A 12,236-nucleotide genomic window follows, 5' to 3' on the forward strand; every position below is an offset into this window, starting at 1 on the left:
ACATAAAAGGTAGCTACTTTTTTTGCATGGACCTCAAGCATATTGTAGTATAGAGGTGGAATTTAAGGAAAGGTATTAAGCAGGCTGTGTTGTAGCCTATGAACAAGTAATATATTGTATCATTTATCTTGAATGTATCATAGATAAGCTGCTATATAACGATTGCCACTTCAGATAGCTGTGAAATTAGGTGATTAACCAGTTGTTACTTAACCTTCTAATTTCTGTATAAGTCTAATTACATGAAACAGAAGTTGGTGTTTTGATTTTTTACTTTGCTTTTCTGTTTTGAGTGTCATTGCAACTACTGTATTGTAAATGATGGAAAATAATTGCATATGTTAAAAATATGAAACTTTATAAAGTAAAAAAAAATAAAATTTTTAAATTAAAAAAAACGAATAAAAACTCCATCACTGTAACATAAAAAAAAAGAGTGTATTTCCACTTTAATAACTTCTCTGCTTGTGCTGCACTGTTGCATTGTGTCTATCCTTGAATTCCTTCTTGTGACTCCACCAAGGGCCTTCAGAGATATCTTTAGATGGGCTGGGTTGAAGCCTCAGGGCCCCAGGGCTTCCCATTTCACTTGGCAACAATTTCATACACTTATCTAAAATAGGACTACTATTTTGTAGTCTATTTTGGATATGAAAATCCTACAGAATAAAATATGAATGGGTAGCAGACCAATCTGAAATTTTCTCTGAAATATGAATTACTAGTTACTTTTTGCTTCTTATTATATTTATCCATCTAGTATCCCAAATTTCTTTTATTAACATATGTGAGATAGACTTTTTCTGTATATAATGTTTATGACTTATGTTTGTTTTTAAAATTTAATAAGTCATTGTCATATGTATGTGTATATACACACATGCATGTGATTCCTATTACACATACACAAATGCATATGATATGATTTTTGCATTTTATTTACTTCTGTATAGAGAAAATATTTAAAAAGAAAGAATAATTATAATGAAATATATGATATTAAATAAGACATTTCTTTTCTTATTAAACACAATACAAATCCACGTTAATAACACAAAAAATGATAAATATTGGTGAAGATATAGAGAAAGGGGAACACTATTGCATTGTTGGGAATGCAAAGTGGTACAGCCACTCTGGAGAACAGTGTGGAGCTTCCTCAAAAAACCAAAAACAGAACTACCCTACAATCCAGCAATTGCACTATGAGGAATATACCCAAAGTATACAAAAATACAAATCTAAAGGGGTACATGCACCCCAATGTTTATAGAAGCATTATCAACAATAGCCGCACTATGGAGAGAGCCCAAATGTCTACCAACTGATGAACAGATAACAAAGATGTGGTGTATATATATATATATATATATATATATATATATATACACACACACACATATATATACATATATATATATATATACATATATATATTGGTATATTACTCAGTCATAAAAATAAATGAAATTTTGGGATGCCTGGGTGGTTCAGTTAGTAGAGCACTGACTTCAGCTAAGGTCATGATCTCATGGTTCATGGGTTTGGATCCTGTGCCAGGCTCTCTGCTATCAATACAGCCTGCTGTGGATCCTCTGTCTCCCTATATCTCTGCTCCTCCACCTGTGTGCACGCTCTCTCTCTCTCTCTCTCTCTCTCTCTCTCTCTCTCTCAAACAAATAAAATAAACATTTAAAAAAGAATGAAATATTGCCATTTGCAACAATGTGGATGGAGCTAGAATGTATTATGCTAAGTGAAACAAGTCAATCAGGGAAAGACAAATACCATATGATTTCACTCATATGTGGAATTTAAGAAACAAAACAGATGAACATATGGGAGTGGGGGAGAGAAGAGAGAGAAACAAACCAGACCCTTAACAATAGAGAACAAACTGAGGTTTGATGGAGAGAGGGAGGGAGGAGATGGGTGATGGGTAGTAATGAGCTCTGCATGTTGTATGTAAGTGATGAATCACTGAATTCTACTTTTGAAACCAATATTACACTGTATGTTAACTAATTAAAATTTAAATTAAAAAGCAAGATCCAAACAGTAATGAATAATAAATGGAAATTAAAAAGACACTAATATGTCCCTTTCTCATTTTTATTTCTGAATCTAAGAGTACAATTTCAACCCTATTTTGATTATTATATTGGTTACTGCTATAATTCTCAATAATAACCTGATATCTCAACTTCTTGACTTTTAATATCAAATACTATCAACTTACTAGCCCCTTTTAATTTGAGGGATTTAGACATATTTTCTGGCTAATCACTTCCTTCCTGTGAGCTTTATAGATAGGTATTACTTTGTTTATCTCTCTTTTTTGTCATATGGAAACAAATGATATTTTTCTTTCCTACTATGTGTTCTTTAATTGAAGTAAAATTAACAGTGTTATATTAGTTTCAGTTGTTCAACCTATTGATTCAACAGTCCTATACATTACTCAGTGCTTGCCATGGTACTTGTAGTCACCATCTGCTACCATATAACATTATTAAATAATATTGACTATATTCCCTATGCTGTTCATTTCATCTCTGAGACTTATCTATTTTGCAATTGGAAGTTCGTAACTCTTAATCCCCTTTATTTCACCCATTCCTCCACCCACCTCTTTATCCTCTTAAATAATATACATAAACCCCTTTTGTTCTGTCACTTAGGACACTGCCTTTTAAACTACACTATGTAAGACAGGAAATTGATACCATTACATTTCCCACCTTTCTTCCATCATTCTCCCTTCCTGCATATATCTAACCATAGCAGTACATGCACATTGAGAGAGTTTGAAAAGAGACAAACCCATTCTCTTGAGTCAAACTGTTTTCTTTTCTAGCAGTTTCTATCACATTATGCTGTATTTGGGTATTGTATTGGTTAAGCACATCCTAAATCTTTATAGGATGTACAAATTTTGAGTCAAATAATCCTAAACCTGCTAACATAAACTCAAAAATACAAAAGAATCTAATTTCTAATTCATAATCTCCTGGCATAGATAATACAAATTGTGAAAACAAACAAAAATATACATACAAGGAAGGGAAACAAAGCCCAAACATTCCTATTCATTAATAAATTCAAGAAAGAAAAAAGCATAATACAAGTTAGAAATGAGAGAGCAGAAATAAAACTGCTTAATAATGATTCTTTGTGCACCCTTTGGAACACAGAAAGACAGAAGCTGAAGTACAGTTCGAACAATGCACTTTTAAAGTGACATTAGAAAATCAACATGCCCTGAAAAATCATATGAACAGGGCAGAATGACAAACATCTGACTCTCTCCTTCTCTTTCTTAGGACTCAGGAAATGTGAAAACATGATAAATGAACTTTGTTGATCTTCCAAGAAATGTAAATGAACCATCTAAGTGCTGAAAAATTTGCAGAACTTCTAAAAAATGAGGTCCAGATATGACCATAACAAAACAACATACTCATCAAAGGCTGCCATTTAACCTGCATGATAAAATGGGACACATTTGAGACAACATAGCTGAGGAAATCCAGATCACAGAAGCCCTCTGGCTGGGAAGGACGAAGCCTGGAAGTCCAGTCAGACTGGGAGAGTCTGTAGGTAACGGGAAAGCCAGCCCCCCTCCACCCCACTCCCAGGACATTAACCACTGCACTGAGAAGAGAGCTTACAGTGGAATCTTTGGCAGTGTACAATTTTTGTCAATAACAAAAGGCTGAAAACACACAGAATACCTCATGGGAGCAAAAGGCCTAAGTAAACCAACCTATATTCCTATCATAGAAGTTTCTGCCAATATTAAAATAATAGTGTAGGTCAGGGATGGGCAATTATGACTCACAGGTCAATTCTGGTACACTTTCAGCAGCTGTAAATAAAATTTCATTGGAACATAGCCACAGCCATTTATTTAACTACTGTCTGTGGCTGCCATTGAGCTACCATGGCAAAGTTGAATAGTTGTGACTAAGACCATTTGTCCAGGAAAGTCTAAAATATTTATCAACTTGACCTTTAAAGGAAAATTTTTCTTGCTTCTGATAAAAAAAAGAGGTCTATTTAATGACAAGGAAACCTTTCGTGAGATGATATTAGGTGAAAGAGGAAATTATAAAACTGCATATACAAAGCTCCTATTTTTGTATATCTAAAAATGTTTGTGAGTGTGTGTGCATGCATGTGTTTGAGAATGCAGGGAAGGATAAACCCATGATGTCAGCAATGGCGATCTATTAGGATTATTGATGGCTTCCATTTTATCATTATTAACTATTTTCAAAGTTTATCTATAAGAAACTATGTTACCCAAATAACAACAACAACAAAGATATTTTTAAAATAGAAAATTCACAAAATCATTGAGGCAGGTTTTATCATTGTTTGTATAATCGTTGGTTCTGATAGCTGAATTTTCAAAAAAGGAATATGGCTCCTTCTGGCATTTTAGTAACATGGGGCTTGGCAGCCTCAGGGACTATGTGGGCCTCATTCTAGTGCAGGACAGGCTGCAAACTGTTTCAAGGCTCTGTGAGTTTGATTGCTATTATCTGGAAGGGGGACAACTGCTCATTTTCAACTATGGTCTCACAAGCATGGAGAAACGGTTATTTTTCTGTGCTCCTTCAATCAAACATGAAACGTCTGTCACAAGACTATTGTCTGATATGGCAGCAAAGGCTGCTCTCAACATAAGAGCCTAGCAGCTGCTACAGCGAAGACCAGACAACTGCAACAGGAATATCGATACCCGTACCAGGGAGTGATGATAAATTAACTTTTCAATAACATGAAACGTTGCAGTGTATGTAGAATGCGCGTGTGCATGTATTATATGTGTATACAGATGCTTGTGTTTTGCGTGTCATTTGACCTAAAATAGACTATGAAGGTAAGAACGTGGTATTTGAAATACTTAAGTCTCTCTCCTGATTTCAGTTTTCAGTATGAACTTAAGCCTTGGACTGCAACGTTTGCTTTTTATTGTCAAGTAGAGGTTTGCAAATATTGGTACAGAATATCCCCAAATTACTTGAAGGTACTGAAGGTTTTTTTGTTTTGTTTTGTTTTTTGTTTGTTTGTTTGTTTGCAAAAATTGAGTTGAATTCAAATGCAACTATACAAGAGTGTGCAACATTAACAAATTGGAGTAAAAGGCAGGAATTTGACAAACCCTAAATGCCTGGCCCTTATAAAAACAGTCTCTGCCTATCATTTTTATATTTATTGAAACTGTCCCATTTCCTGAAGACTACTAAGAATAATGTAAGTGAAATCTGGAGTTCACAAGGAATTACTCAAACTTTAAGCCAGACACAAACTTTAAAAAAATTCCCAAAGACACAAGGCTGTTGAGAATTCCAACCTTGGTAGAAAGTGAAGATAGACTAAAAATTGGGAGAGTCTCACAATTACTGAGTTGTCAATAGGAACGTGAGTAAATTTTGCTTTATCCTTACCCTGGCCATTGTAAATGAATATGAGGCAATCCATGTAGGGGACACTGGATTCCATTATTTTCTCTTTATTATTCAACATATAACTAGTAGGCAAAATATAGTTTTATTATCCCATAAATTCTGCCTGTACCCCAAATCCCCACCTAGGACACCCAAACCATTGAAAGTTGTGATGCTTGTTTTAAAAGCTGTCTAACTTCAATCCACTTCCCTGACCACATATGCCTGTCATTAATATGAATTTCTCTAATTTATTTCTCAAAATCGTATTCTATCTTACAAAAGTATATAATTCCTCAGTGTTAATTAGAGGTCACTTACATCTTCCTAATGATGTACAATTGGCCTGTTTATTCATGTTGTGTTTCAGCCTCTTCTGGACTGTGATTGTTTCAATCAGTGAAAAATGCTCTTATTAAATCCTATTCAGTTACATCAACAAGGTATCAAGCCAGTTATGTAAATGTGATTTTATTTTGGTGACATTACCGGATTTCAGATCAGTATATAGAGCTTTAATTATCCACTTTGAACCTGACTTTAAAAATAGGAAGACAAAAATATTTCTCAATTTAAGCATTTTGTTAGAGAATAAATACATATCCTCTTATTTCACTATGGTTTATAAAGCCTATATCTCAATTATATCAGCTCTGTATAATTACCTATGTGGTTCTTAAAACACACACACACACACACATACATACACACTTCCATAATGTGGCTTAAACCTTAAGTCCTTTCTAAAGTTTTATCTAAGTACATAGAAATTCATCATCTAACCTTGACCTACTCTGAACAAAACAGGAAAAAAAACCCAAAAATAATAATTCATATTATTCTATAACCAAAATAAAGATTTGATATGGCCTTTCTATAATCATGATTTTAAGGGAGAAAATTAACCAGATGCTGAAGTCAATAAATAAGGTCAAATGAGTCAGCACCAATAGTTTTTCATTGATAAGAGTGTCTGGAGAGGGGTGCTTTGATGGCTCAGTCAATTAAGTATCCAACTTCATTTCAGGTCATGATCTCATGGTTTGTGAATTCCAACCCAGCATCGGACTCTCTGCTGTCAGTACTGAGCCTGTTTTGGATCCTCTGTGTCCCTCTCTGCCTTTACCCTGCTTGTGCTCTTTCTCTGTCTTTCAAAACTAAATAAGCATAAAAAAATAGTGCTTATAAAATAAGGGGAAATCTCTTAAGAAAGACAATGATACACGTCTAAAGTCAGAGTAAATAAGTCGGTAGAAAAACTAAGCATCTCTTTAGGTTGTTTTATTTCTTCTCATCATCAGGAAAATCTAACTCATATCCTATCATAGAAGTAGACTGTCAGACTGTTTATATCAAAACCCACCTTCAGTGACAAAACAACCATGTGAGAATTGTTGCCAAGATAGCCTTCTCTACCTTGTCCCTTCATCTTGGCATCCATGAGTATCCTTCCTATCCCACATTCATTTTCATCTTATTTATCTATTACTATTCTGAGCATCTCTGTGGCATTCTTTCCCCTAACTCTCCCCCACTTTGGTTCATCCTACATCATGTAGACAGTGCTCCTCCTGAAATGTCAATGCACTCCTCTTTGAATATTTTATTTTTATTTTTAAATGTTTTTTTAAATTTATTTTTGAGACAGAGAGATTCAGAGCATGAGTGGGGAGGGCCAGAGAGAGAGGGAGACACAGAATCGGAAGCAGGCTCCAGGCCCTGAGCTGTCAGCACAGAGCCCGACGTGGGGCCCGAACCCAGGAACGTGAGATCATGACCTGAGCTGAAGTCAGAGGCTTAACCGACTGAGCTACCCAGGTGCCCCTTTTCCTCTTTGAATAAAAAAAAAAATACCCCTAAATGACAATGTTTCCTCAAAACCTACCCAGTAACATCAAAATTCCATGCGAAACCATCGTCCACCAAAAATCAAAATATTTTAATGTATTACTACATTTTCCTTTGAACAAAAATCATTACTTTTTTTATTACAAAAGCCTAGAGTAAAATTTAAAAAATCCACTGTAGTGGGGATCACTGTCCTCAATTTTGAATCAAAGTTCCTTTGCTATGTCTAAATTGTTGATAATGTAACTTAAAGTATACTCTGTGGCCAAAGAGGCAAGTTTTAGAGGCTATCTATATTTTACATGATTGTAGAAAACAAATTTTTACACATTTTAGCTTATTTATAATGTCTAAAGCATCTAGATTTTTCTTTATTTGGTTTCCTAGAATTTTCAAATACTTAGAAAGTATAACAGAGGGTCTCTATAATTATAGCACTTCTCAGCTTCTAGGTTCATTTGTTAGTTTGTTTTATATTTTACTGTGTTTTAATGTTCAGTGAACAAAGTTCATCAATCATATATTTTTAAAGATACTTATTATGAAATATTACAAGTGTAATCCATGCTCAAAAATGGATTAACTAAAATAAAATAAAATCTAAAACAAAGATAAGCACTGTTCAGATCATGGTTTATAGTCTCTTACATATTTTATACATATATCTGTACCAGTTTTCTAAGAATAGGATCATAATATATTTATTGTTTTTCAATCAGTTTTTCTTCACTTAACATTATATGCCTCATACTTTGACAGGTTTACTAATTAAAGGTTATTCTGTAAGATCACCTACTAGCTGTGTGACCCTAAGGGAATAATTATCATTGTGATTAAAATTTCTTACCCAAAATATACAGATGAAATACAGAAAAAATAGTACTTTCTTCCTATGGGTCTTGAGAAGATTAAATTCAAAGTACCTAGAAAGTATTTTGTACTAAAAAAATAATAAGAAGAATAATGTAAAAATAAATCATTTTTCTGGAATAGTATATGGCATGTGCACATTTTTATCAGATTGAAACAATGTACATGAAAGTGTGGGGATTTGCCTAAATTATAAATAAACTAATGAGGTCAGATAGAATTTTAGAATGATATTATAGAATGCTGTTATTTACAAAGAACATAGTTTAAAATACATTGTTAATTGGAAAAACTAGGCAACTCATTTGCATAACATAGAAATAACTCATCTAAATAAAGATCTCCTGCCACTCTGTTGCTTTTTTTATTATTCTGTAAAAAACAGAGATTGCTACCGCCATAAAACTTACTAAATTCTAAAGTGATATATAGTGTTGAAAATTATTTTCAATATGACTAACACAAAGTTAATTTTTTTGACTATCAAAGGTTATTGTGAGTGACCAAGAAGATGTTGAAGTTCCCTGCAGCTTGACTAAACTTTAGCCAAGTTGCTTTCTTACAGCAGTTTAATTGTAAAACCAATGGAAATGTGGTCTTTTTCTCTGCCCAAAGCCTCTTGCCAGCTTTATAAGATGTGCCAGACTGTCTTTCTGAAGACCCTGAGAACTAGCTCTTTGTAATGTAATCATCAATGAAGACAGCTACCTATCTGTTCGTTTCTGTGGGAGGGTAAGAGCCTAATTGGGCCAGGAGACTTACTCCAAATTGTAAAATTACTTCCTGCTGTGAAGAAGAACAAAATTTGCTTTTCCTTTAGGCAAGGCCAATTACCAAAAAGAGATGACCTATGATCCTCCCCACCTCCAGGTGTTAAAACCTATCCGAACTTTTGTTGCAGCAGAATTAGTTTATCTATTCTATCTTTCCTCTTAAAGGCAATCTTACCAGAATAAAATCAAGTCCTGTATGTTTGTCTTGTCCTGTGAGGTCCGTTGGTCTGTCTATCTACCTATCTATCTATCTATCTATCTATCTATCTATCTATCTATCTATCTATCATCTATCTATCTATCTTCCTCCCTACCTCCCTCTCTTAGTTTCTCCTTTTTTTTTTTTTTTTTAACAGAGGCACAGTGGTTCTGGATTCTTATAGTTTGTTCTATAATTTGGAGCATGTTACATGGTTAAACTTCACTTTCTGATTTGTAAATAAGAATTTACAGCACCTCCCAAGCAGAGTGGTTGTCAGGAACAAAGAAGATAATGCATTGAAAATGCTCAATAAAGGTTAGAAATAAGGTAGTCTAAGGGTTTGAAGAGGCAATTACAAAAATAGTCTGCCAGTTAACACTTGAAAAAATGTTCCATGTCAATTGTAATTTTTTAAAATGCAAGTTGAAACAGTGAAATGTTAGTTCCTAGCAATCAAAGTGGCATGAATTTTTTTTTAATGTCTCTACAGAGCTGGCAAGTTTTTGGCAAATCAAGTATTCTCACATACTAGGGGTAGAAATATAAATTACTCTTGTCTTTCTGGAGGGCAATATGACAGTAAGTATCATTAACCTTAAAATTGTGCCTACCTAGCAATTCTGCTTTTACGGCAAAGAAATAGTTTGACATTGGTAAATATTAGTCAATGCCAATGTTTAGCCCAGGTCTAACATTGAAAAGTAAAATCAATTCCAAAAAACAAATTATAGGAGATAATTTAAGTAAATTTCTGTACAAGGACACAAGGGAATATATTATATAAACATTTAGAGTCACATTTAAAAGCCTTTTATCTCTTGAGAAAATTTTCATGATTAAACTGGAAGCAAAAACAAAGTAAAATAACTTATACATTGTAATCTGTATGTTTCATACCAAGGGAGCTAGCTAGTGGTCTAAATATGTAATATAAAACATTAATGGTGATGATCATCCATGCAGTTTTCTACCATTTCATAATTATTCACAGAATATGCAAAAATGATCAAAGTAATCAGCTTTGGTATTTATCCCCTTGTTCCAAAGCAGTTATTTTCTTAGGTCATTATTTTTCTAATAGTCATTGAAATGAATATTTCTATATTGTTTGATGTCTTTTTTATTTTTTAAGTTGATTTATTTATTTTTATAGGTGGGGATGGGCATAAAAAGAGAATCTCAAGCAGTCTCTGTGCTGGTGGCCTGGAGCCTTGATGCAGTGCTCAGTCCCCAAAACCATGCGCACGCAACCGAGAGTCAGGCTCTTCATCAACTCAGCCGCCCAGGCACCCCTTGATGTCTTCTGCTCAGCCATTCCTTATTGCTTTCTTTGAGCTTTTTCTTACTTTATTCCTATGAATGCTCATCAACTCCTTTTTATAGGTCTATGGTAAATTATGTTATCTCCCAATTAATATAATATTCCTTGCTATGTTTTAAAATGAAAAACTAGTCTATAGTCTAAATAGACATTTTATTCGTTAGGCATTTTCTTCATTAAGGTTTCAAATAGTATTCCTAAAATTAGATAATACTCCTTAACATTCCCATAAAATCAGTAAGCCACCAGACAATGTAGCTACTATGTTGCTGAGGTGGGGTTTAGCAGGGGCCTGGAAGACAATTTTTTTAGCTCTTTAAATAAATTCATTTGACTTACTGGTTTATTTCTATGCTACACATACATAAAAGTGAAAGCCCCTCACTGCCTATTAAGGAAACCAAAACCAAAACAGAAAACCTCACATCTAAGAACTGTAAAAAAAAAAACCACACATGGACTCACTACAGGTTGGTGATGATGTTAATAAAGACTCATATGAAGGATTTTATTTCTCAGAAGACATACAATTATTGTTTTCCTTTTCAAATTAGCATTTTCCTTTAAATTCCTAACAGTTTTATAAAGCATGCTTATATAATTTAATTAGTTGACATAAATGGTATATGGTTAAATTATTACATGTAACTAGTATGGAGACACACAGGAAACTTTAAATCTTGATAGACTAAAAAGCACCATGAAAAAGAAAACTCAGACCCAAAATTTCCATAAAATTACTGCAGACCACATTGTCCTTTGGCTGAAAATTAAAATGACACCTGGAAAATATAACTACCCTTTTCAAGAGAAAGAACCCAAATCTAATAATCCCCTTACTTAATATCATTTTGGCTTAAAGTAGGATATTTTATCTAATTTGGGTAAAGGAATAGGCAGTACCAATTAATTTATGTGGCATGTATACTAATTTTCTCTAATACTACAGTCATAATTACAGTTTTAGAATGGGTAATTTCTTAAGTATGATAACACTTTTTCACTCCAAAAAAACCATGTCATTTGAAGTTAGACTGATATAAATATTTCTAAGAATAAACACTTGAAAGCTAAGGTAAAGCTAATGGAATTCTATAAAATTCTGAGTGCTATGGATTATTTAGATATCTGATTTTATTTTGAAATGTGAAATTTATAGAACAATTGCAAAAATAGTAGAGTTCATCTATACTTTCACCCAGATTCCTCTATTGTTAACACCTTATAAAATCATAGAACACTGATAGAAAATAGGAAATTGCATTGATAAAATACTTTAAACTCACTTAACAGACACTGAATTTCACCAATTTCCCACTCATACACTTTTCAGGTCTAGAATCCAATCTAGCATTCTACATTGCATTTAGTTGTCATATCTCCTTAGTCTCCTCCAAACTATAACATTTCCTCTGGCTTTCTTCTTTCCTCATGACTTTGACAATTTTTATAGATATTAGTCATTTTATGGAATGTCCTTCAGTTTGGGTTTATCTGATATTTTCTCATGACTAGATTGAAGTTATGGATTTTTGATAAGAACAGCCCAGAAGTGGGGCGCCTGGATGGCTCAGTTGGCTAAGCATCTGACTTTAGCTCAGGTCACCATCTCATGGTCCATGAGCTCGAGTCATGTGTTGGGCTCTGTGCTGACAGCTCAAAGCCTGGAGCCTGCTTCTGATTCTGTGTCTCCCTCTCTATCTCTGCCCCACATCTGCTCACACTCTGTCTCTCTCTCTCAAAAATAAACATTTAAAAAAAAGAAC

The 12,236-nt window shown here is 33.7% G+C and overlaps 1 protein-coding gene across 2 annotated transcripts in view; it reads right to left on the minus strand.

The window, feature by feature from the left end:
* Positions 1 to 12,236, minus strand: part of LRRTM4 (leucine rich repeat transmembrane neuronal 4) — a 672,677-nt gene that overhangs the window by 471,797 nt on the left and 188,644 nt on the right. The window lies entirely within an intron of this gene.

This window comes from Suricata suricatta, chromosome 4 (assembly GCF_006229205.1).
Source record: "Suricata suricatta isolate VVHF042 chromosome 4, meerkat_22Aug2017_6uvM2_HiC, whole genome shotgun sequence".
Taxonomy (NCBI): Eukaryota; Metazoa; Chordata; class Mammalia; order Carnivora; family Herpestidae; genus Suricata; species Suricata suricatta.